This window comes from Notolepis coatsorum (genome assembly GCF_963971535.1).
Source record: "Notolepis coatsorum genome assembly, contig: SCAFFOLD_2037, whole genome shotgun sequence".
Classification (NCBI taxonomy): Eukaryota; Metazoa; Chordata; class Actinopteri; order Aulopiformes; family Paralepididae; genus Notolepis; species Notolepis coatsorum.
In genome coordinates, this window is record NW_028173155.1 from 5,001 (window position 1) to 32,183 (window position 27,183).

General features: G+C 45.0%; 1 pseudogene across 1 annotated transcript in view; it reads left to right on the forward strand.

Moving 5' to 3' along the window:
- The window catches only part of LOC311247862 (ephrin type-B receptor 1-B-like), a 27,898-nt pseudogene extending 3,530 nt beyond the window's left edge, over positions 1-24,368 (forward strand). Inside the window, exons 3-6 of the transcript in view lie at positions 17,328-17,575; positions 21,492-21,559; positions 23,476-23,622; positions 24,220-24,368. The product of the transcript in view is annotated as an ephrin type-B receptor 1-B-like (transcript). The remainder of the gene's footprint in view (positions 1-17,327; positions 17,576-21,491; positions 21,560-23,475; positions 23,623-24,219) is intronic.
- Positions 24,369-27,183: the final 2,815 nt, after the last annotated feature.

Consider the following 27,183-nt stretch of genomic DNA (forward strand, 5'->3'; position numbering starts at 1 on the left):
ATTGTTTGAAACTTTACGCAACTCCTTCCATAAAACTCAACCGGTTCGAACCCATCGGATGCAACTATCAACAACATCAAACAGTGAGTAACAAGACAGCCCAAGTCAATGTGGTGTGAGCGCGTTGAAGACGTATCCTGGCTTAGATAGGCAAATTGAGCCTACATTCAAGTTGAAAAACTCTCTGATACGGACACAATGAATGGAATTTGATGGATCTAATGGATGTGTCACGCTATTGAGAACAATGGAATGTGCAATAAATATGATTGGATAAATGAACGCGAAAGACGCGCATTTAAAATGGTATCAAACGGATCTAATGGATGTGTCACGCTATTGAAAACAATGGACTGTGCAATAAATATGATTGGATAAATGAACGCGAAAGACGCGCATTTAAAATGGTATCAAACTGATCTACTGGATGTGTCACGCTATTGAAAACAATGGACTGTGCAATATGATTGAATAAATGAACGCGAAAGACGCGCATTTCAAAATGGAATTGGAAGATCAAAGTATCGAATGGATGTGTGATGCTATTAAAGACAATACAATGTGCGATATCATATGGGTAAATGAACGCCAAAGACGCGCATTTAAAGTGGATCTGAAGGAATATATGTCGTCATCAAATAAACCTGTGCACCGTTATAAATAGATAAATAGATGCTGCTTAACGATGTCTGAGCAAGATAAAGAGGAATTGGGCCATTCTGATGCAGCTGCTTTGATTGTGACCGAAGGTGCTGATGCAGCTCCTGTGATTGAAGTTACCACCGTTCACACTTCTGACACAAATGTTAACTTGCCTGTGGTTGAGGGAAAGAGACAAGTGAAACCCACGCAACGGGCACTTGAGGCTAATTATACAAAACAATGTAATCGAAGAAAAGCTAAACTTGGACAACTCACAAGCAAAAGAAATGTGTTACAAGCACTTATGGTTGATTACAGAAATGTTGAATTGGTTAAACAAGAATACAATGAATTTTATTCTAAAACAAATGACTTCAAATCACTTCACAAAACAGTACAGCAGCTGTTATCAGAAGAGGAAGCGGCAGAAGAACAAGATCAGTGGTACATGCCGAAGTTCGAAATCATATGTGAATTTCATGATAAGGTTATAGAATGGATAAATAATGCCCCTGCAGCTATGGCACAAAGGCCACCAGAAGTGACACCAGCAGTGACACCAGCACAAAGTGAGAAATCATTTGGCAATAAATCAGTTGGCATGAAATCCACTTCAAGCACCGCAGCATTAAGACAGGTAGAGGCCGAAAGAGCCGATCTAGCCACACGTTCTGCTTATCTCAAGCAAAGACAAGCATTTGAATTTCAGGAGGCACAGCTCAAAGCAAGAAAGGAAGCATTTGAATTGGAAGTGGAAATTGCAGCTGCTGATGCCAGGTTAAAAGTTCTGGATGTAACTAAACATGTAGACACCAGGCTTGATGTTAACCCCTTAATCCACATCAATGAATATTTTGACTCAATGCAATCCTTACCAGTGGACAGCCATAAGGTTAATTATAGATTGGATGATGAAGAGGAAGATGATGACTATGAAGAGAATAATGATGATGATGATGATGATGATGATGAATTTGAAGGAGCAGCTTCCCATCCACCACTGAGACTAAGGTCTCAACATGCCCCTAGTGGCCAATTATGGCAGCCACAGAAACAAATGGCTCAGCAGCCTACAAGGTCACGAATGCCTGTTGCTCACCAACAACCCCAACAGCCTAACCCAAACCTTGGCTTGCAAGATGGTGCTCAGGTTAATGTTCAACCAGGCGGAGCCATGATGGACATTTTGAGAAAACAAAATGAAATCACAGAAATGTTAATTCAAGAACAGAGGTTCTCACTCTTGCCTTCTAGAGAGATTCCTGTTTTTAAAGGTGATCCATTAAGTTATGTCTCTTTCATTAGTACATTTGAACATTGTATAGAAAGCAAGACAAGTAACAACAGAGATCGACTGCTCTTTCTTGAACAGTTTACAGATGGAGAACCAAAGGCAATTGTGAGAAGCTGCCTTCACATGGATTCCCAAAAAGGCTATGTGAAAGCAAAACGGCTGCTACGCAAACATTTTGGAAATGAGGTTCTCATTGCTGCTGCCTATCAGGAACAAATTCTGAATTGGGATGCAATCCGATCAGAAGATGGTAAAGCCTTACACAAATACTCACTCTTCTTGAGAACATGCTGCAATGCTATGAGCAATAATGAAATTCTGCAAGACATGAACAATCCTACACACTTGAAATCTGTCTTGTCAAAACTGCCATTCAAGCACAGAGAGAGGTGGAGGACAGTAGCATATGGTTACTATGAGCGTACACACAGAAGAGCTAAGTTCCCACAACTTGTAAATTTCATTGAAAGGCAAGCAAACATTGCCATTGATCCCCTCTTTGGAGAAATACAAGACACAAAACCGAAAGACAAGAGGACAATCCCTCCTCCGCGAAACAGTATTTTGAAATCTGTAGCAGTTTCATCATACACTAAAGGCAATTATAAGAGCAGTTTTGCGACAGTAACAGAATCCTCAGAACCAAAGTCACAGTCGAGCACAAGCAGCTCTGCAGCCGTGCAACAGAAAACATGTTTCTTTTGCAAAGAAAACCACAGCACAGACCTGTGCAAGACATTAGATAAGAAAATACATAAAGACAAAGTTGAGTTCTTTAAAGTAAACGGTTTATGTTTCGGATGTGTGACTCAGGGTCACATGAGTAAGGACTGTAAAAAACGTGTGACTTGTAAAATATGCACAAAGAAGCATCCTACTGTGTTGCACATTGAATTTAAAAAAGATACAAGTCAAACTAGTCCAAGCACCGATAGCACGTCGGTGGGCAGTGCATTAGTCACCATGAAAAGGCCTATTCATACTGGGGCCGGTGACCAACAGAAACTGTCAATTGTTCCTGTGCAAGTCAAGTTGTCAAATTCTAACCAGGTACTTCAAACGTACGCTTTCCTTGATCCAGGAAGCACTGGAACCTTCTGTACTGAGGCTTTAAGGAAGCAACTGAATGCTAAGGCAACACCAACTCGAATTCTACTTCGTACTCTAGGACAAGAAAGGGTCATAAGTATTAACCGAATCAATGGGCTGGAAGTGTCAAGTCTTGAAGGAGATGATTTCCTAAAACTGCCACCACTCTATACTCAAATAGAAATTCCTGTAACCAAGCAGCAAATTCCCACTCAGGATGATGTGCAAGAATGGAACTACCTAAAGGAGGTTAAGTTGCCATATATTGATGCAGATATTGGACTCCTGATTGGTAATGATGCAGCTAAGTTTATGGAACCTTGGGCAGTAATTAATAGCAAGGGTAATGGGCCCTACGCTGTAAAGACAAGACTTGGATGGGTGGTTAATGGGCTTCTACACGAACCCACAACAAGCCATAAGCAGCCAACCCATATTTTCGGTAATCGTATATCGATAGTAAATTTGAATGACCTCATGATCGAACAATTCAATCATGATTTTCCCGAAAAGGGTTATGAAGAGAAGGCAGAAATGTCTATTGAAGATAAGCGATTCATGCAAATCATGTCTGACTCTACTGAGAAGAAAAATGGTCACTACCAAGTAAACCTTCCATTCAAGAAGAATGATCTAGCAATGCCTAGCAACCGCCATCTGGCAGAGCAGCGTGTCATGTCACTTAAAAGGAAATTCAAGAAGGATCCAGAGTTTCACAAAGAGTACACTGACTTTCTGGAAAGTGTCATTCAAAAGGGACATGCTGAAGCTGTACCAAACGAGCAGTTAAGCCAAGAGGAAGGAAGGACGTGGTACTTACCTCACCATGGAGTACGGCACCCAAAGAAACGCAGACTGCGTGTAGTCTTTGACTGTTCTGCATCCTTCCAAGGAACTTCATTAAATGATGAGCTTATTCAAGGCCCAAACTTAACCAACACACTGCTGGGCGTCTTGATCCGGTTTAGACAGGAACCAGTGGCGATGATGGCAGATGTAGAAGGCATGTTCCACCAAGTGAAAGTCACACCAGCTGACAAAGATTTTCTTAGGTTCTTATGGTGGCCAAATGGCGACATTAGTCAAAGCCTAGTAGAATACAGAATGACAGTCCATTTATTTGGAGCGACATCTTCATCCAGTGTTGCTAGTTATGCCGTGAGAAGGACTGCTGAGGACAATAAGGACAAGTTCTCAGCAGTGGCAGTTAACACTGTTAAAGAGAACTTTTATGTCGATGATTGTCTTAAATCTATGCCAAGTGAGAAGGACTGCATAGCACTATCGAAAGAATTAAGAACCCTGTGTGCTCAAGGAGGTTTCCGCCTGACCAAATGGCTAAGCAACAGCCGCACAGTGCTGGCCTCTATTCCAGAGGAAGAGCGAGCCACAGAGGTAAAAGATATCGACTTGGATCAGAAGCACCTACCGGTTGAGCGAGCCCTTGGAGTGCAGTGGAATGTGGAGGAAGACACATTCAGAATACAAGTGAACATGAAAAATCAACCCTACACAAGAAGAGGAATCCTTTCCACTGTAAGTTCAGTGTACGACCCTCTGGGGTTCTTGTCTCCGTTCATATTCTCTGCAAAACACATCTTGCAACAGTTATGTCAACTGAATTATGGATGGGACGACAGGATTCCAGAGGCTTTCTGTCAATCATGGCATAAATGGCTCACTGGACTACAGCAAATGGAGAACTTCGACATTCCAAGATGTATTAGATCTAAAGAATTTGGCGAGATCAAGTCAGCCCAACTTCATCACTTCTGTGATGCAAGTGAGACAGGATATGGTACTGTGACCTACTTAAAGATGACAAATACCGAAAACCAAATTCACACATCTTTAATCATGGCAAAAGCAAGAGTCGCCCCCTTGAAACAGGTTACAATACCCAGAATGGAACTTACTGCTGCAGTACTAGCAGTGAAAGTGAACAGGATGCTGGAGACTGAGCTACACCTTCCGCTCAGAAAAGCGGTGTTTTGGACAGACAGTACATCAGTCTTGAAATATATTAGGAACAACACCAAGCGGTTTCAGACTTTCGTGGCTAACAGAGTCAGCATCATCAGAGAGCACTCTTCTATTGAGCAGTGGAGGTACTTGAACACCAAGATCAACCCTGCAGACCATGTGTCCCGAGGTCTTACAGCTGATGCATTTTTAAAGTGTGAAAACTGGAAGAAGGGACCGGACTTCCTACAAGAAAAGGAAGAAACATGGCCTAACTTACCTGCTGATCTCACCCCCATACCAGCCGACGATCCGGAAGTCAAAAGAGAGAAGGTTACAGTCAATACCATTCAGATGACAGATCAAGATCCTACTAGCAATCTCATACACCACTACTCAAGTCTCTACAAATTGAAAAGAGCTGTAGCATGGATGCTGTATTTGAGAACTCACCTTTTGCAGTTGAGTAGAAAAAGGAAAGATCTGATGCAAATTCAAGAACCAGACACAGACAAACAAAGACAGACAATTGAAGTAGAGATGAAAAAATTCAAAAACGCTGTAAAGGCACACAACCTCTCTCTGGATGAACTGGACACTTCAGAGATAGCCGTTGTTCAATTCTGTCAAAACCAAGGATTTCAAGAGGAAATCAAAACATTGCAGAAAGGAAGTTTGAACGTGCAGAAACACAGTTCAATCTACAAGCTTGATCCCAAACTTGAAAACGAAATATTAAGAGTGGGTGGGAGATTAAGCAGAGCAGCCATGCCAGAAGATGCAAAGCACCCTGCCATCCTCCCAAAGGACCATCATGTGTCAAAGCTCGTTCTTAGAAAGATCCATAAGGAAGTAGGACACAGTGGGAGAAACCACATGCTCTCCTCACTGAGACAAAAGTATTGGATTCCTTGTGCCAACTCATTGGCAAGAAAGATTATTTCTGAATGTGTGACATGTCGACGTCTCAATGGATCTGTCGGAGAACAGAAGATGGCAGACCTGCCAAGAGATAGAATAACACCTGACCTACCACCTTTCTCACAAGTAGGAGTAGACTATTTCGGACCTATTGAGGTGAAAAGAGGCCGTACCACAGTCAAAAGATATGGAGTCATTTTCACCTGCTTAATCAGTAGAGCAGTACACCTAGAAGTGGCCCATTCTTTAGATACAGACTCGTGCATTAATGCTCTCAGGCGTTTTATTGCTCGAAGAGGCCAAGTGATGGAAATACGGTCGGACAATGGAACTAACTTCATATCCACTGAAAGGGAACTGAAAGAATCTTTGAAGGCATGGAATTTGGACAAAATAAAAGGAGCTCTACAGCAGAAAGGAGTCAAATGGATATTTAATCCACCCGCTGGTGCCCATCATGGTGGAGTATGGGAACGATTAATCCGTTTGCTCAAAAAGATCTTGCTATCAGTCACCAAACAACAAACTCTGGATGATGAAAGTCTCCATACAGTCATATGTGAAGTGGAAGCCGTACTCAACAGCCGCCCACTCACTACAGTTTCGAGTGACCCCAACGACCTGGAAGCATTAACACCGAATCACCTGTTATTGCTTAAGAAGCAGCCGATCCTTCCACCAGGAGTGTTCCAGGCCGCTGATGTATATGCGAAGCGCCGTTGGAAACAAGTACAATACCTGTCAGATCTATTTTGGACTAGATGGATAAAAGAATACCTACCTCTTATGAATGTACGTCAAAAATGGAACCGCGTCCGCAGGAACTTTGAAAAGGAAGACATTGTGATCATAGCTGACACGAATGCACCAAGAGGATCCTGGATGTTGGCTAGAGTCCTGGAAACAATGCCAGACTCAAGAGGACTTGTGAGAAGTGTGCGTCTTCAGACAAAAACCAGTGTACTTGAAAGGCCCATCAGCAAGATTTGCCTGCTGGTGCCAAACTCAAATTAGGTACTGAAGATTCAAACAGGCCTATACACCATGCCTGTTTCCCACCTCACAAGTATTTATTTTGTTTTGAACATTTTGTATGGCTCCAGCAGTTTTTTGATTTTGTATTGTTATTAGAGCCTGCCCATAACAATAGGGGCCGGTTATGTAGGAGCCATTTCATTTGATTTAATAGTTTTGACTAAATAGCGCCGCCACTGGTCGCCTCGTAAAATGGCACCATGGTTCTCCTATTAATTATGGCACAGCTGTGTGTAAACGCACGCCAGACGAGAAACAGTTTTTCAACCGCTCGCTTGCTACACACACACACAGCGCAGATTGAATGAATGAAAGACTGAAAAGAAAGACTTTGTTTAGAATCATTATGAGTTTATTTGAAACCCTTTTGCTGCGCCTGTTTGTTTTGAAACCCCTTTAGTACAAGTCTGGAGCCTGTTTTGTTTCATTTGTTTGCTCCGTTATTGTTTGAAACTTTACGCAACTCCTTCCATAAAACTCAACCGGTTCGAACCCATCGGATGCAACTATCAACAACATCAAACAGTGAGTAACAAGACAGCCCAAGTCAATGTGGTGTGAGCGCGTTGAAGACGTATCCTGGCTTAGATAGGCAAATTGAGCCTACAATTATTATTATATTTTTTTTACAAGTCGATTATTAATTTCAATATAGAATATTCGTTGACAGCCCTACAAGTACAATTAGTTACTGCACACTACTGTACATCACCCCTGAGTGGAACATGGAAAGCCAAACTTTCCCCCACTGTACCGAAAACCTGTACCGAACAGTGACTTCAAAACCGAGGTACGTACCGTACCATGTTTTTGTGTACCGTTACACCCCTACATACACAATACATACACACATACTGTACATACACACAAAAAGAGAGGCGGCTTCAAGGGGTTCATTATCGTCTATCTTGCAAGACGTTTTCAGTAAAATAAAATTATTGTGACACGTTCAAAATGTATTATTTGGTACTTTTGTTTTTAAAGACTTCAAACCAAGAACAATGCATTATTCATGGTCAGAACTCAGCCGTGAATTAGAGATGACTCTGCTCTCTGACTGGAACAACATGCAGTGTGTTGTTTACACCACGGAGACATTCTCCACCAGCAGTTGTTTTCTTTGGGGCAGAATTCTTGCATATTCATTGAATATATTAATTAATCATTGATTACTATCGCAGCATATTTGCATAGCTTCCGGGTATTTTTTATTTTTTTTACACATTCCCCAGGAAAGGTTACCTGATCACTGGTTTGTTGGTTCGTTGTCTCTGGTTTGGTTGGTGGGTGGGTTGGTTGGTTGATTGGTTGGTTGGTTGGGTAGTTGTTTGGTGTGTTGATTGGTTTGGTGGGTGGGTTGGATGATTGGTTAATTCGTTGGTTGGTTGGTTGATTGGTTGGTTGGTTGGGTGGTTGTTTGGTGTGTTGATTGGTTTGGTGGGTGGGTTGGATGATTTGTTAATTCGTTGGTTGGTTGGTTGATTGGTTGGTTGGTTGGGTGATTGTTTGGTGTGTTGATTGGTTTGGTGGGTGGGTTGGATGATTGGTTAATTCGTTGGTTGGTTGGTTGATTGGTTGGTTGGTTGGGTGATTGTTTGGTGTGTTGATTGGTTTGGTGGGTGGGTTGGATGATTGGTTAATTCGTTGGTTGGTTGGTTGATTGGTTGGTTGAGTGGTTGGTTGGTTGGTGGTGGTTGGGTGTTGGTTGGTTGGTTGGATTGTTGGTGGTTGTTTTGGTTGGTTAGTAAATTACTTGGTTCGTAGGTATGTAGCTAGGTATGTTGGTAGGTTGGTTGGTGGTTGGTTGCTGGTGGTACGTGCGTACACAGGTCCTACGCACACCTGTCATGATAAATATCACCTTGCTCCTACGCTGAGGCTCGTGCACACTTTCACGTATTTGCATACCAGAACCGCCCCGATTAACCATATACGGTAATGGAACACCCCCATGAAATGTGGAAAAGTGGACTAACCCGAGCGAACTCTGAGAGACTTCACTGAGAGCGAGATTGATCACCGAGGTCCAACCAACAAATTGAACGTATAATCTTCAGTGCGCCGGGAGCCAAGGATGTTGACTGACCCAGTCCTGCTACAGAACCAGCACATTGACAGAAATAAATTACAAGATGACCCGACATTAAGCACTGTAATGACTGAAATTAAATCAATTTCAGCACGCCAACTCTGCGCTCTACAATGCCTATTATGTGCGCTCGTCATGAGCCCGTGGTTCTGGTCAGAGTCATTATGGCTTCAGTGGATAACCCTGATCTGCATTGTGATGTTTTAGATACCCCAGTAATAACATTACAATTGAATTAAATACAATTAGGCCTGAATGAGACTCCGGCCACCGGCACATTATCAGCCAAAATGCGCATCGCAGATTATCTGTACATTGACCGAGTGGAATCCCGTTCACATTACTGGATTTGTTTATTGATGGAGCAAACTGAGAGATTGTTCACAGAGGCGCTGCCGAACCAAGATATAATATGATGTGTATAATATAATGTGTGTAGAGGCATATTGTTACAAAGGGTCAGATTAAACCGAATATATGTATTTATTGATTGATATATATTGCATAATATTTGTATATCGTTTGATATCCCTTGTGTATTCTTTGTACATATACACGGAATATCCCTTTAACCTAGTAGCCTACAGACCATAATATTTCGTTCTCTTATTGGATAGCGTTCCACCAGCGCCAGTGTCTTACCCCCAGAGTCGAGTTCAAAGCTACCGTCAGGACATGTCTGTACATGCCCGGTTCTGCCCAGGACTACGAGACAGAGGTGGGGCTGGTACTAGTTTGTTCGCCCAACATATAAATATGGCGCAGGTGAATACAGAAGTAGTTCAGTCCGCAGTCCGTTCAGTTCAGTCTTAGTAACAAGTGAAGCCTCACCCACTATGCAACGTGCGGTGAAGTAGGGCTCGTATTGCCCCAAGATAGAGTCTTGTTTATCCTAATACGTTTGTTCAACGTATCGTTCGCTCCTTACTAGTAAAGCCTTCATCACGAGTCAAAGACCAAGTGAAGTGAGCAATTGTGCGTCTAAATAGAGCACTTGTAGCCGCGTGCGAATAGGATAGTAAAGTATCAGGGCTTGGTTGAATAACGTCAAGTTCGACTTAGTTAATGTGAAGTACCGCGCACCGGAGGATATGCACCGGTGAATGCAGAGCCCCTTTCCGGCTGGAGGATTATTATTATTGCTTTGGACCATGCTGTTGGAGCGGATAAGAATCGTCTACACCCACTGCTGTGGGACCTGCCCGTGAGGACCATCATTCGAGCCCGTCTCTATTGGAGAGGCTGACCGGCTTCCACCTGTGCTGCGCGCACACTGGGATTACAGCTGCCTTTCGTCTGCCGAGCAGGGAGTAATATACCGCCTCCCATAGCAGGAGCCTATATTGAGTCCCCGCTGACCTAGACTTTGCATTCGAACATTTGCTCCCCCTGCTGGCTTACAACCGGTAGGAACCCCCCTACCAGTATCCCCTAGATATAATTCCTAATATTCAGGTTGTATTCTTATTTCATGCGTAACCAGAGAATGGACATTCATTATTGATTTGCCTACGCACATTCCTTTGCCTTATAAGCGCACCGAACCCCCTCCCCGGCCGGTCCATACGAGACCCAGCAACCGGGAAGAACCGGACCACGCCGAGAGACTGAACAGAAGACTCCAGGTCCTAGCAGAGGAAGAGGAGGAGGAAGAGGAGGAATGTCAAGCCGACCAGCAGCAACGTACTCTGGACCAGGAGGCCCAGTACAGCCCCGACCAGCAGCAACGTACTCTGGACCGGGAGGCCCAGTACAGCCCAGAAGTCAGCCCCGAGGCCCTGCGCTACAAACCCCCGACTCCACTCACGGGTGAGTTTGACGCACCGCCAGCCCCGAGGAACAGCACCTGGGTACCCGACCTTCGGTACCCACCAAGTACCAGCCCAAGACGACACGCACGGGGGGACTCACCCAGGAGGCCTCTCCCCCAACGCTCACCGATGTGCCAGTCATCCATGGCATCGTACCTTGGCACACCGACGTTCCCGGACTTCACACACGAGAACAGAGCACAGTACACAGAGCTACGAATGTGCTTAGAGACTATGCTGTCCGACGTACCAGATGAACCGTACAAGTATGCTCTCCTACTCAAGCACCTGAAGGTGCCCAGAGCGCACAATATAGCGCTGGCATATTCCAGCTCTACTACCCCATACACCGCGGCTCTAGTAGCCCTCGACCAACGTTATGGACGCATATGGGACTATGTGATACAGGAGATAAGAGACATTGACCGTCTCCCCCCAGCCAGAGACAACAGAGCATTAGATGACCTCTCTATCAAGGTACAGTCCCTGGTAGGGATGCTGGGGTCCCAAAAGGAAAAGGGGATCTATGAACTGTACGCTAACTCTAATGTAGAGAGGATACTAGAGAAGCTCCCTCCCGCCCGACAAGAGCGCTTCAGGCGGCAGAGAGACCACCGCGACCCCAACGGTCCAGAGGCATCCCTCCTAGACCTATCTGAGTTCCTCGCCAGGGAGGTCAGTAGCCTACGACTCGACATGTTCGTATGGAGTGGACCAAGCCCAAGACTCGGACCTCGGGGATCAACAGATAACCGTCGGTTGGTGACCGTTATGCACCAAGCCGAATCAGTACCGCAGCACAAGAACCACAACACCCCCTCGACGAAAGAGGACCAGTGGAAGATTGAGTGCCAGTACTGTGAGGGAGAACATCGGCTGTACCAATGCGACACTTTCGGGAAGCTGACCACGGACGAGGTGAGTCAGTGGATCAAGGACCACCGCCGCTGCTTCCGCTGCGCGCGCAGCCACCTAGCAGCTGAGTGCCGCTTGAAGAAGTGCAGCAGGTGCGGTGGCACCCACTTGGAGGTCCTGCATGACATCAACAGGCGTCAGCCAGGACAACAGAGTGGGCCCGTCGCGGTAATGTACCATGCCGAGGCGGTGGCACCAGTACCGAAGAGCCACCAGACCGCTCCCTACTGTGCCTACTGCGACGGCGGACACTGGCTGGCACAGTGCACCGAATATAAGACACTGAACCCCGTCCAAGTTGACCAGTGGCGTGAGGCGGCCCAGGCGGGCGCCGCTTACCGCGCAAGGGCGGCCCAGGCGGGCGCCGCTTACCGCGCAGCACGGTGCGGAGCCCACCAGAAGATCCAAGGCAACCGACCAACAGGAGTGCTCCACATTGACCAGCATAGCGGGACCACCCGAGTGCTCCTCAAAGTGGTCAGAGTGCTCCTGAGCTACGAGGACAAGGTCCTGGACACTTACGCCGTCCTGGACGATGGGTCTGAAAAGACTCTCCTCCTCGCTTCCGCAGCAGCCCAGTTGGGCCTGCGGGGTGTCAAAGATACCATGACCATACGCACCATCAGAAGGGACCAGAAGACCATAAAAGGTGAAAAGGTCTCCTTCAAGATAGCAGCGGTGGACCAGCCCGAGAAGCAGTATAGTATAACCAACGTCTTCACCAGCCACGACATAGGCCTGTCTCAGTACACCTACCCCATCCCACAGCTGATGGCCAAGTATGTGCACCTACGTCAACTACCTATACCGCTTATCGACGGCGCCACACCGACCCTGCTCATCGGCTCCGACCACGCGGACCTCATTCTCCCAATTGAGGCGGCCCACATCGGACCCAAAGGATGCCCAGTCGCGGTTCAGACCCGACTGGGATGGACGCTCCAGGGCCCCCTCTACGGACTTGACAGTCAACCCACGTCTACACGCTGCCTACACACAAAGGCGAGCGACACCGGCCACTCCCTCGTACAGCAGAGGCTATTGACATTAAGCGAGAGGCCCGTGAGAGAACCGTGGGCACCAGAGGGAGTTCGGAACTCCACCCCCCTCAGCTGCGCTTCAGACGTAGCTGACCTCGAACCCAGCACCCCAAGCGACTCCTTGACGGGCGGCCGGGACCGGCCCCTCCTCAGACGGGGTACAGAGCAAACAAGAGAAACAGACGGAGGAGGAGGAGGCACAGCCAAGCACAGATCAAAGCAGTCTCAGGCCCGCTTCCTCCTAAGCCCCCCTTCATCCCGTCCAGTCGTCATGACCATAGACCAGTCACTACCCCGAGCTGCGTGGCCGGCCGGCCGCGTAAGCAAAGTGACCACTGGTGCCGACGGAAAGGTCAGAGTGGCAGAATTGCTCGTCCAAGGGCGGACCTACAACCGACCCGTGGCGAGGCTGATAGAGTCGCCAAGGCTCCCCGACTCGCTTAATGACGACCATGACCACTGACTTTGTGAACTGCCTACCCTCACAACGGACATTGAGTAGTGGACAGTGCGGTTAATCTGTCTCTGCTTAGCTAATTAGGTGGGACTAATTAGGAGGCGGCTGTTACAAAGGGTCAGATTAAACCGAATATATGTATTTATTGATTGATATATATTGCATAATATTTGTATATCGTTTGATATCCCTTGTGTATTCTTTGTACATATACACGGAATATCCCTTTAACCTAGTAGCCTACAGACCATAATATTTCGTTCTCTTATTGGATAGCGTTCCACCAGCGCCAGTGTCTTACCCCCAGAGTCGAGTTCAAAGCTACCGTCAGGACATGTCTGTACATGCCCGGTTCTGCCCAGGACTACGAGACAGAGGTGGGGCTGGTACTAGTTTGTTCGCCCAACATATAAATATGGCGCAGGTGAATACAGAAGTATTTCAGTCCGCAGTCCGTTCAGTTCAGTCTTAGTAACAAGTGAAGCCTCACCCACTATGCAACGTGCGGTGAAGTAGGGCTCGTATTGCCCCAAGATAGAGTCTTGTTTATCCTAATACGTTTGTTCAACGTATCGTTCGCTCCTTACTAGTAAAGCCTTCATCACGAGTCAAAGACCAAGTGAAGTGAGCAATTGTGCGTCTAAATAGAGCACTTGTAGCCGCGTGCGAATAGGATAGTAAAGTATCAGGGCTTGGTTGAATAACATCAAGTTCGACTTAGTTAATGTGAAGTACCGCGCACCGGAGGATATGCACCGGTGAATGCAGAGCCCCTTTCCGGCTGGAGGATTATTATTATTGCTTTGGACCATGCTGTTGGAGCGGATAAGAATCGTCTACACCCACTGCTGTGGGACCTGCCCGTGAGGACCATCATTCGAGCCCGTCTCTATTGGAGAGGCTGACCGGCTTCCACCTGTGCTGCGCGCACACTGGGATTACAGCTGCCTTTCGTCTGCCGAGCAGGGAGTAATATACCGCCTCCCATAGCAGGAGCCTATATTGAGTCCCCGCTGACCTAGACTTTGCATTCGAACATTTGCTCCCCCTGCTGGCTTACAACCGGTAGGAACCCCCCTACCAGTATCCCCTAGATATAATTCCTAATATTCAGGTTGTATTCTTATTTCATGCGTAACCAGAGAATGGACATTCATTATTGATTTGCCTACGCACATTCCTTTGCCTTATAAGCGCATTCAAGTAAAGTATATTATGTATTCTTGCTGCTAATAAATACTTAAAGACAACTTTGTGTAGAACCGATTCATTGTGGGGAAGTGTTCTCATCATATACTCGTGTACGGTATGGCCAGTATAATGTACATAAGACGGTAGTGGTTTAATGATACCATACTTGATTAATACAGTCAGGGAATTGTACCCCTCAGTTACACATATGATACAATCTATTTTGTTGTTGGTATTAGTAGCCTATATGAATTACATATAATAGCAGCCAGCCTACATTATGCAACAGTAATTTGCGCATATAACACACAGCCCTGCGAAGCCTGCATACAGTAAACTAACTTGATCATTAATCTAGCTGTTGTATCTTTACGCTTATGAAAACATTAAATAATATGTATAGGCTATAGGCCGTCGCTTTAGCCTATATTCTCAAATGGCATTTAATGGCTATCCGAGTCCTCGATATCCTCGCGGACGGACCATACCTTTATATCATATCATATTCATATTCATATAATAGTTTACTCTATCAGCCTACCAGCATGTAATACGTTCTTTGTTAGAACTCAACTCGTTATTATTTTGCGCATAGATTGCAGAAATACGGGAATGTTTTGATTTAGGCTTTGACATTGTAAAACTAAATAAGTGAAATTCTGTAAGCAGAATACAAGTCATGATATCACCCACACGATATTTGCTCTGTGTCCAGAGCATGTATGCTTTTCATTCATTTAAGACACATTTATTGCAAGGGTTTTGTATACACATACACTTAACAAATAACCTCAGTCTGTTCTCGTTGCAATGCGTTTTTTATTCTTTCTTATAGGAAGGGAGAAGAACACTATATCGTGGGTGTTCATATGACTTGTATTCTGCTTACAGCTTCGGGGTTCCACTTATTACGTTTAACAATGGCAAAGCCTTGTAAATATAATCAAAACGTTCCCGTATTTCTGCAATATATGCGCAAAATAATAACGAGTTGAGTTACGCAGAGCGCAGTCAGTGCTTATTTCCGCGTTGTAAAAATATTCTACCACCGGCGCCAGGTACGCATGCTCCGACCTGTGCTTAAATATACGCACAAAGTCAAGCACAAGTTCAAATTGATAAATCCCACACTTTGCTTAGAAATGATCGTACGCACGGGTTACGCACATATCTGTGCGTACGCCACGTTGATAAATGAGGGCCCTGGTCTCTTATGTAATGCAAAAAGAATAATCCAATTATCTGATCGCCATTCCAGTTATCCACAGCGATCCTGTCTCCGACGTTATTGGGCATTGCACATGAACGGGCGGGCGGGGTCAGTTGTCCAAGCCATCCCTACAAGCGTGTGTTTTGCCGGCGTGTTTAGGACCCGCCCCCACGCCGCAGCTCGGTAGAGAAAAGAAACGACATTGTTTCTAATGGAGTGCAATGGCGGCCAAAGGCGTTAGAGAGCGGTATAAGACCGTCTGCCAGCTCAGACACATTCAGAACAGTATGCACAAGGTGCCCCGCTGAATTATGAATGGCAATAGCGAATAAAAGAAATACAGTGAGAAAAACTTAGATCTACGTTTCCGGCACTCAACCGTCGGGCTACCGAAACATAGTTCTATGTGAACGGCACCCAAATGGTTAATCCATACAGTCTGTAGACATGGATTTATGACGTGATGTCATTTGTGGTCCGCCGACGGACCACTCGGGCTAAAGAGGTTAATGCAATGAACCAGAGCTAATCCTTTTTTTTTATCCACTTTTTCAATTTTTTCTCCCATCCCAATTTCGCCTCGCCAATTCTCCCTTCAATTCTCCCCTCCCCTGTCTCGAACGTTGCTAGACTATGCCTCCCACTGGTCGGCTGCAGTGAGGACCAAGCCTTGCATCACGTGTGCCCTCCGGTACACGAGGAGGCAGCTGTCGCATCTTTTCACCAGACAGCGCTCACGCTTCCCCCGATACTTCCTGATTCTGCTGTACAGGCGCACCAACCGACCTATAGGAGTCGCTGTCCACAACGTCCAATCCCCACCCACCGGCTTTCCCACCCTCTAACACTGCCAATTGTGTTAGTATGAACGACCGGCCAAGCCGGTAGCAACGCAGAGAGCTGGGCTCGATACCAGCATCTCCTGCGTTAGTGGCGAGCGCCTTGCCCACTGCGCCACTCAGCCGCCGAACCAGAGCTAATCCTTAAAGGCAAGCCCAATGCTGTATAGTCTTTGGCATATTTACACAGATATCAAAACAGATGTTGGTCCCAACGTACTGGTCAGCACAATGTCACACAATTGTCAACATGAGTTTATCACTTAGCTCAGGTCAGCAACCCATGATCCGCCCGGATGTTGACATTTCATAAAACTATACTATCCAGCACACATCAGCCACTGTCAAACTTGGAGCTGTCTGACGTGAACAAATTTTTTTAACGTTATTATATCTCACGGGTTGAACAAACCTGAACATTATATCCATAAAATACAACGTATATTGTTTCATTACCTTTCTGTGACGTCTAGACAAAAAACACGTTACAATCTGGTGAAAAATGGCGGAGCTATGGATATTATACAACTATACTGTACTTTCAGTAGATTTCATTCACAGTCTTTGCTGCCCTGTAACGGGTGCCTGGTGACAGATTTACCTCTGCCATTGGAAGATTTGGCCCGATCCATAGATGTATGACTTGGCCATAATAATGTCATGTGGATGGCAACAGAACCCCTACAAAACCCCTGTAAATTGCACTCCTAGTGACATAAAAACTAAGAGGTAATGACTCTTTTGCCTAGATGTCAGTCTGACAGCCTCACAGATTCTACCTTTAAGGATTAATGAAGCCTCAAAGACATAATTATTCCCTCTGTTCCCACAGGTGAGTTTGGGGAGGTGTACAAGGGTCGTCTGAAACCTATTGGAAAGAAGGAACTTCCTGTCGCCATCAAGACCCTGAAAGCAAGCAACTCTGAGAGGCAGAGGCGGGACTTCCTGTCTGAGGCGTCAATCATGGGTCAGTTCGACCAACCAAACATCATCCGTCTGGAGGGTGTTGTCACCAAGAGCCGGCCCACCATGATCATCACTGAGTTTATGGAGAACGGAGCGCTGGACTTTTTCCTCAGGGTAGGTAGGTCACTATGATAAAGCACTGGACTGTTTCCTCAGGGTAGGTAGGTCACTATGATAAAGCACTGGACTGTTTCCTCAGGGTAGGTAGGTCACTATGATAAAGCACTGGACTGTTTCCTCAGGGTAGGTAGGTCACTATGATAAAGCACTGGACTGTTTCCTCAGGGTAGGTAGGTCACTATGATAAAGCACTGGACTGTTTCCTCAGGGTAGGTAGGTCACTATGATAAAGCACTGGACTGTTTCCTCAGGGTAGGTAGGTCACTATGATAAAGCACTGGACTGTTTCCTCAGGGTAGGTAGGTCACTATGATAAAGCACTGGACTGTTTCCTCAGGGTAGGTAGGTCACTATGATAAAGCACTGGACTGTTTCCTCAGGGTAGGTAGGTCACTATGATAAAGCACTGGACTGTTTCCTCAGGGTAGGTAGGTCACTATGATAAAGCACTGGACTGTTTCCTCAGGGTAGGTAGGTCACTATGATAAAGCACTGGACTGTTTCCTCAGGGTAGGTAGGTCTCTATGATAAAGCACTGGACTGTTTCCTCAGGGTAGGTAGGTAGGTCACTATGATAAAGCACTGGACCCCCACATTCATACACAATCCCATTTGATAAGATACTGTAATTTAAGATGAGATCAGATCAAATAAGATAAGGTAAGGCAAGGTAAGGTAAGATATGATGAGAACAAATCAAATAAATAGGATAAGAAAAGATTGTTTAAGGTAAGATAAGATAAGATAAGGTGGGGTAAGATATGATGAGATAAAATAAGATAAAATAAGAAAAAGATAATTTAAGGTAAGGTAAGGTAAGGTAAGGTAAGTTAAGGTAAGGTAAGGTAAGTTAAGGTAAGGTAAGTTAAGGTAAGGTAAGGTAAGGTAAGGTAAGATATGATGAGATAAAATAAGAAAAGATAGTTTAAGGTAAGATAAGGTATGGTAAGGTAAGGTAAGGTAAGGTAAGATATGATGAGATAAAATAAAATAAGATAAGAACATATAGTGTAAGGTAAAATATGATGAGATAAAACAAGAAAAGATAAGGTAAGGTAAGATATGATGAGATAAAATAAGATAAGATAAGATAGTGTAAGATAAGATAAGGTAAGATATGATGAGATAAAATAAGATAAGATAAGATAGTGTAAGATAAGATAAGGTAGGGTATGATGAGATAAAATAAAATAAGATGAGATACGAAAAGATAGTGTAAGATAAGATAAGACATTCCTTTATTGGATGTCATAGCAGCATGGGGGAGGGGGGAGGGGAGATATAGGTATGGGCAGGGTAATATAATAAAGACATATAGGCAATAAAATTTGATCAGAATATATAAATAGGAGAACAAAACTAAACAGTATAAACAATATAATGAACACACCACATGTTGGACCGTGATAGGTTCTGCCTATTAGTGACATCACACGCAAGAGGCTGCGGTCTCGACTCCCGGAGAGTCAGCATTGCCTTGGCTTGGGCTGATCGCTATACTAACTCGTTTGGCTGAGTTAGGGGGAGGGGAGCCATGGGTGGGTCCTGGGCGTTGTGGACAGCGACCCCTACAGTTCGGTCGGGGCGCCTGCTCAGCGAGGGTAGGATCTGGTGAGAGGTAGTGCGGCCTCCCACACGTTACACTCTCCCAGTGAGAATCTGAGCTGCCAGGCTGGCTGCCGGCTGGCTGCACATGCGTCGGAGGAAAGCATGTGACAGTCTCCGGCCTCTCGGACCAACAGTAGGGGGGAGTGCGCAACAACCAGGAAGGGGGTTGGGAATTGGCATAACGACTAAGAGTGGGATGGGAGAAAAATCGGGAAAAGAAGGAGGGGGAAAAAGATAAATAATAAAAAATAAAAACGTAAAAAATATCAATCTGTATCAACATCACAAATAACAATCTGTATAGTCAAAGTCACAAATTACAATCTGTTTAGTCAAAGTCACAAATTACAATCTGTTTAGACAAAGTCACAAATAACAATCTGTATAGTCAAAGTCACAAATAACAGTGTTTATTGTTAAGAGTCAGACAGTCCTAACAGTGTTAACCTGTTGAGCCCTAGCCCTATTTTCTGAAAATCTGCCTAAAAATACATACCTAAGTAAATGGAAGATTGCTCCACTTAAGGCCCATTTGCATGTTCTTGGTATCTAGGGACATCTATGGATCTCAGGGATTGTATCCCCAGTGTCAGAAATATTGTGTCTGTTACTAGGCTTGAGTAAATTGTGATAAAACAAATGAGAATATAAATTATGATTTTTCTTTGCATATTTGACGGTCACACCATTCTAAAAATGACCAGACATGAAACACTAAGAAAAAAGCTAAGCAAATGAATAAAGGGAAGATGATTAAACAGAAGGTTTTATAGATACAGTACTGAATTCTGCCATCCGGACACATGCTATTTGAAATATTATTATAGAATATAGAATATCAGGCCTATAAATGACCTTATTATAGCCAAGTTGAACATCTATGGATCGGGCCAAATCTACTCTTTCCAATGGCAGAGTTCAATTTGGATTTAGTATCACCAGGCGTGCAGCGAGAACCGTGAATGAAATCTACTGTAAGTACAGTTCCTTTCTTATAATGGATATGGCTCCGCCATTTTGAATCGGCTTGCAACGCAAATTGTTGCTAAACATTCACAGAAGGTAGATCAACTAACTGCGCTCCAATCTATGCCAATAACGTTCAGTTTTGTGGTAGATAATCCCGAGAAATAAGAGAAATAAAAAAAATTCATACGGAAGTAATTTGCTTGCAGGAAGCTGGAATCGGCTGGGAAAAGTAGTTTTTCGAAATTTCAACGCTATCCCCCTGGCGCTGTATGTTCCTACAGACAGCTGCTCCTCTCACACAGCTTAAAGCAACCTCTATGCAAAAAAGCCCCGTTTGGTACTGCACTTTGTTAAAAAAAATTAGTTTTGGTCTGAAGCGTGGGTTGGAGTTGAGTGGGGGTAGTGGGGGGTTGCTACTGCTGGCCACACCTCAGGCTCTGCCAAGAGCGGTCTGTAGGCAGTGGGTCTCATTCTCCAACGAAGGGCATTCTCTTAGGGCCATTTGAGACCTTTTCGGGCAACACATGAATATAGACAATATATTATAATATAATATTAATTATATATGTTTTATTGGGACAGTTGGTGAATCCCAAAATTGGCCCCGAAAAGGTCTCAAATGGCCCTAAGAGAAAGCCCTTTTTGTTGTAAGTCCTTGGTGAATAATGAGACCCAGTCACTGTCAAATAAGTTACTAAACTCCAACTCTCACATCAGACCAAAACAGACAGATAGCTTCACGTAGCTCGGCACCAGTAGTGCCTGTGTTCGCACACGGTGAACGCAGTTGTGCTTTGTCCACTGCCGGCGTCGCCCCCCCCCCCCCCCCCCCCCCCTCATCCAGCAGCCCATTTTCTCGCCATTTCCGTGATAAAGTTGATAAGTTGTCGAATTCCCTAATACAAATGTTAATTAAATAAAAGACTAGTGGGGTAATAAAGGTTTTGGTTATAAATGTCCGGGAGCGGTCTTGGTACACGTCTCTACTCCATGATGCCGTCCTCCGCCCCCAAAGTGTTCATCTTAAAGTGGACCTTCTCATTTGTTTTTGGGAGAGAAAATTATCGCGAAGATGTAAACCATTATGTTTCTCCCAACTCCAGATCTTGAGGGATATCTGTAGGTTTTACTGGTTTTACATTATTAGCCTAGTGTGCAGAATTATAATTAGCATACCTTCAGGAAGAGGTTATTAATATGTCTCGATATTTAGTGGGATTTGAAACCACAACCTCTTGACATTATCCTGTGTGTGCTTGGAATTGTTATTGTATATTTCTTACATAAATGGACCTTGTATTTTAACACTGACCTTCAACCGTTGACCCTGCAGCAAAACGATGGCCAGTTTCCTGTCATCCAACTGGTTGGCATGCTGAGAGGTATTGCTTCAGGAATGAGGTCAGTACACACAGACACACACACACAGACACAGTTGACCACTAGGAGCTGCCCAGTACAACCACAGTCTGACACTGTTGACCACTAGGAGCTGCCCAGTACAACCACAGTCTGACACTGTTGACCACTAGGAGCTGCCCAGTACAACCACAGTCTGACACTGTTGACCAATAGGAGCTGCCCAGTACAACCACAGTCTGACACTGTTGACCACTAGGAGCTGCCCAGTACAACCACAGTCTGACCAGTGGCGGCCGCTGGCGCTGGTGCCTTGTAGGTCGCAGTTCTCATTAATAGGTCGAGTTGAAAATGTAATGCTCTGAGATGCTCTGAGATGCTCTGTAGCAAATGTTTGGTAAAAAAAGCCCAACACAAACACGCACAGCTCTCTCTCTCTCTCTCTCTCTCTCTCGCTCTCTCTCTCTCTCTCTCAGATGATGTCAGATCCATTCAATAATAAACACATTTGTAAAGCTCGTTATTTTAAACAAGTTACCATTCATTGTCTGAGTGGTTATGTCCCACATGCGGCGAAATTAGAGAGAGAGAGAGAGAGAGAGAAGAGAGAGAGAGAGAGCGAGAGAGAGAGAGAGCGAGAGAGAGAGCATTTTAGTAAAGTTACATTTTCAACAAGATTGCTGCTATTTAAACACTTCATGGAAACGGGGTAACGTTAACCTTATGTCGACTGTAGTATTGTATGACCTCGACATAACGTTTAAACGTTAACGTTACTCCGTTTCCATGAAGTAATTATAAAAGTGGCCAGCTAAGATAACGGAGCTAACAGCTAGCAGTAGCTACGTTATGCGGCATCAGTAGACAACGTATCATGTATTAAACTAGAGTTAAGATCGCTAATCTACCTTGTTGTTGGCTTGTTGATAAAGTATATCCACTCCATGGCATTGTCCATCCAGCCTGTGTTGATGTCCATCCATTGTTGTCCCTCCGCATCCATATAGCTTGTTGTTAGCCAACAAGCTGTGTGAGTGAAGAGCTGTGTCTTTGTCCATTTCCGCCTCGAACAGCCTGCAAACTACCTGGCGTTCTATCGCCATGCTCTAAGACAAACTCTAACCTTAACCAACTTTGAAAGAGTGCCTAAGCTTAACAGTCTAAAGAACTTGCAGTCACGGTACGCTCGTCTAAGACAAACAGCTGCCTGCATCATTCTCACAACAACACAACTATCTCCACCGCACCGACCAACCTAGGAATAACCTAGAAATTGGATTCGGCCAATCAGAGATCGTCTCTGTGAAATTCTGCTACGGAAAAAAATACTGGCGTCGGCCAATCAGAGAGCGTCTCCGCGAAATGCGGCTACAGATATTCTTGACGCTACTGGCTAGACCGCTTCAAATCGCGCCCGGATTCCAACATAATAGTCATATTTCAACGCACAACGCGTTATGCACTGATTGGCTGTGACGGATACAGCGATCAAACTGTGACGCGCACTCAGAGCGCTATCGCGTATAGCCCGGGCCGAGAAATAAAAAAAAATAAAAAAAACGTGATGTCACTTCCTGCTTTGGAAAACGAGTGTTTTTTAATTGCGATAATAACGTTATATTGTGCATTGGAAACACAAACATACTTAAAATGAGTAAATATTATTAATTTTAAACATGTTTATATTATTTATAGGGCTATAAAACTAAAAACTAAAAACTTATTTTTCTTGTTCTGTCATATAACCAGGGTAGGGACTGAGGGGGGCGGCGCCCGAGCGCCCCTAGTGGCGAGCCGCCACTGAGTCTGACACTGTTGACCACTAGGAGCTGCCCAGTACAACCACAGTCTGACACTGTTGACCACTAGGAGCTGCCCAGTACAACCACAGTCTGTTGACACGTGTGTGTGTGTTTGTGTACTGTATGTGTGTTGTATGTGTGTGTGTGTTGTGTCAGGTATCTGGCTGAGATGAGCTATGTACACCGAGACCTGGCAGCTCGAAACATCTTGGTCAACAGTAACTTGGTGTGTAAGGTGTCAGATTTCGGCTTATCGCGATATCTGGAGGATGATACATCTGACCCCACCTATACCAGCTCCTGGTGAGGACACACACACACACACACGCACGCACACACGCACGCACGCACACACACACACACACACACACACACACACACACACACACACACACACACACACACACACACACACACACACACACACACACAAATGCACACACACTCTCTCACCCCTCTCCCTTGCTCCTCTCTTCTCTCTCTTCTCCTCTCTTCTCCTCTCTCTATATCTCTCTCCCTCCCATCTTGCTCTCTCTATTCTCTTCTCTCTCTCTCCCCACCCCATCTCTCTCTCTCTCTCTCTCTCGCTCTCTCTCTCTCTCTCTCTCTCTCTCTCTCTCTCTCTCTCTCTCTCTCTCGCTCTCTCTCTCTCTCTCTCTCTCTCTCTCTCTCTCTCTCTCTCTCTCTCTCTCTCTCTCTCTCTCTCTCTCTCTCTCTCTCTCTCTCTCTCTCTCTCTCTCTCTCTCTCTCTCTCTCTCTCTCTCTTCTCCTCTCTCTCTCTCATCCCCCCTCTCTCTCTCTCTCTCCCTCTCTCTCTCTCTCTCTCTCTCTCTCTCTCTCTCTCTCTCTCTCTCTCTCTCTCTCTCTCTCTCTCTCTCTCTCCTCTCTCTCTCTCTCTAGGAGGGAAGATTCCAGTGAGGTGGACAGCTCCAGAAGCTATAGCCTACAGGAAGTTCACCTCAGCTTCAGATGTCTGGAGTTACGGCATTGTCACCTGGGAGGTGATGTCATACGGAGAGAGGCCCTACTGGGATATGAGCAACCAAGATGTAAGTGTGTGTGTGTGTGTGTGTGTGTGTGTGTGTGTGTGTGTGTGTGTGTGTGTGTGTGTGTGTGTGTGTGTGTGTGTGTGTGTGTGTGTGTGTGTGTGTGTGTGTGTGTGTGTGTGTGGTGTGTGTGTGTGTGTGTGTGTGTGTGTGTGTGTGTGTGTGTGTGTGTGTGTGTGGTGTGTGTGTGTGTGTGTGTGTGCGTGTGTGTGTGTTTGTATTCATGTGTTGTAGACAGGACAGACAGGACAGACAGGAGATGAACAGAGAAAGTAGAATACATTAATAATACTAACACAAAGTAGCCTAGCTTGTAAGCTTCTAATGGAGGAGGTCTGGTCAACAACTACTGTAACAGTAATGATTACAGTAATGAGTAAAGGTACTTGGTTACTCCCAGGGGCGGAAACTAACTTTTGGCTTACCAGCCAACTGGCGAGTATATGATTTTCCCCCCAGCCAAACAGATTTTTTACCAGCCATAAATAAATCGCTAATTGTGATAATTACTTCTTTGTATGTCTTCGTCTAAATTGATTTTCAATCATAGTAATAATCACACCGTGTCTCTACTCTTTAAAATATTTATTACCATAAAACATTAATAAGTGTCTCTACTCTTCACAATATTAGCATAAAACATGTATTAATCACACCGTCTCTACTCTTCAAAATATTAGGATATCACATATTAACATGAAAGAGGGAACTATTCTGGACTGGGTTGGGCTGAACTGGGCAGTGAAAGATGCTGGGCTGGACTGGGTTGGGCAGGGAAAGTTGGGCTGGTCTAGGTTGGACTGGGTTGGGCTGGACTGGGCTGGGCAGTGAAAGAACCAAGCATTTCACTGTAATGTAATAGCTAAATAAAACAAAACTTGAACTTGACTTGTTACATTTGCACTCTGGTTGGATGCCAAACGTATTCTGGTTGTACTGTACTTGTGCTGTATGATGACAATACATTGGAATCGAATCTCATGTCAACGCTAGGGGTTCAGCAGGTGTATTCTGAATGACAACATCACCGTTGTGAAGGGCATATGGGCGAGTGGTGATATGGGGGGAAACCCGGTAATAATAAAATGTCACTTGCTACATTTAAGCAAAGCCGCTCAGTATAGTTGTCCACTATGTTGAACGCGCGTTATGGTAGCTTGTTACATGCTAGGTAGCTAGCCGGCTAATGCTGGTTGACTTGAGTGAGTGGAATCATTAGCCCCTTTCGTGACTGCGATGCAAGCCTCGCTTATATACGCAGTCACTGGTTCCCACGTTACTAGCCATGTTAATGTGCACATCAAGCACTGGTTAAAGACGAGCGGTGGGTCCAAAATATATCAGATATAAATTTCAAAGGTACCCACCGTTGCATTAGGGTTACACACACACACGCGGCGGGGTTTGAAAGCTCGGCGTTGCTAATAAACATTTAAAATCATTTTTATAAACGAGTAAAAAAATCACTGAGCTAGCCTTGGCTAAAATGGCTGCTTCCACATTTTCACGCAGGAGCGCTGTGATTGCTGGCTGCTTTGTCACATGCCTGGTGCGCCCAGCAATCACAGCGCTCCTGCGTGAAAATGCGGAAGCAGCCATTTTAGCCAAGGCTAGCTCAGTGATTTTTTACTTGTTTATAAAAAGGATTTTAAATGTTTATTAACGTCTTTAACCAGTACTTGATGTGCACATTAACATGGCTAGTAACGTGGGAGCCAGTGACTGCGTATTCAAGCGAGGCTTGCATCGCAGTCACGAAAGGGGCTATGGAATCGTTAGCCTCACGCCCACTTGTCATTCTCATCCGACTCAAAGGAGACGCGTCGCGTGCTGTTTTTCGCCCCCATGTCAGACCGCACTGATATCCGAAAGCGACGGCTCTACATGCAATTAGTTTCATCCACTGATGTGTTTTTGTCTAAGTTTGTCTACGTTGTCAAGCCGGTGACACCGTGACAGGAGTCTGTAGGGCCGCACGCAGTGGTCTATCCACTTCCCCTAGATGGGCGGCATCTTCTAGAAAACTAGTGTTCATTGGAGGAGCTTAGAGCGCAACGATGATGTTCATTGGTTATGGATTATTATGAGGCGCAAATGGGAGGAATCATAAGGGGGGAGTCAGAGTTTGGCTTGTGCCAGTGAGCGAATCAGCAGATTGCAGAATGATTTTTTTGTTTTGTTTACTACTCGCCAGTGTGGCGAGTGCTCTTCATGAATCACTCGCCAAACATAAATAATACTTGCATTTGGCGAGTAAACTGGCCTAATTTCCTCCCCTGGTTACTCCTCAACCCTGATGTGGTATACTACAGTATGAATACAGTCGGCTGACAGACAGAAGATGCTTGAGGCAGAAGTCATAATGATGGGAGGATATCTTGCTGCTAACAAGGTTCTGACAGGCATTAAGTATACATGAATCTCTCTCTCTTTCTGTCTGTCTCTCTCTCTTTCTTTCTGTCTCACTTTCTCTCTCTTTCTTTCTGTCTCACTTTCTCTCTCTCTTTCTGTCTGTTTGTCTCTTACTCTCTCTATCTCTCTCTCACGCACATTCTCCTAAGATTGCAATCAAGTAATCTATGTTCCACATGAAATAAAACACACACACACACGCGCGCACACACACGCGCACACACAGCACGCACGCACGCACACACACACACACACACACACACATGCACGCACACACACACAGAAAAAGAGAATTGGAGAGCATCTTATTATCATAGGAGCACAGGTGCCTCTGCAGCGTTCAACATGAATTAACCATGCCAGGCCTGTGTGGTGTTCCACTACATTCGCTTGCTGCTGGCTGCCA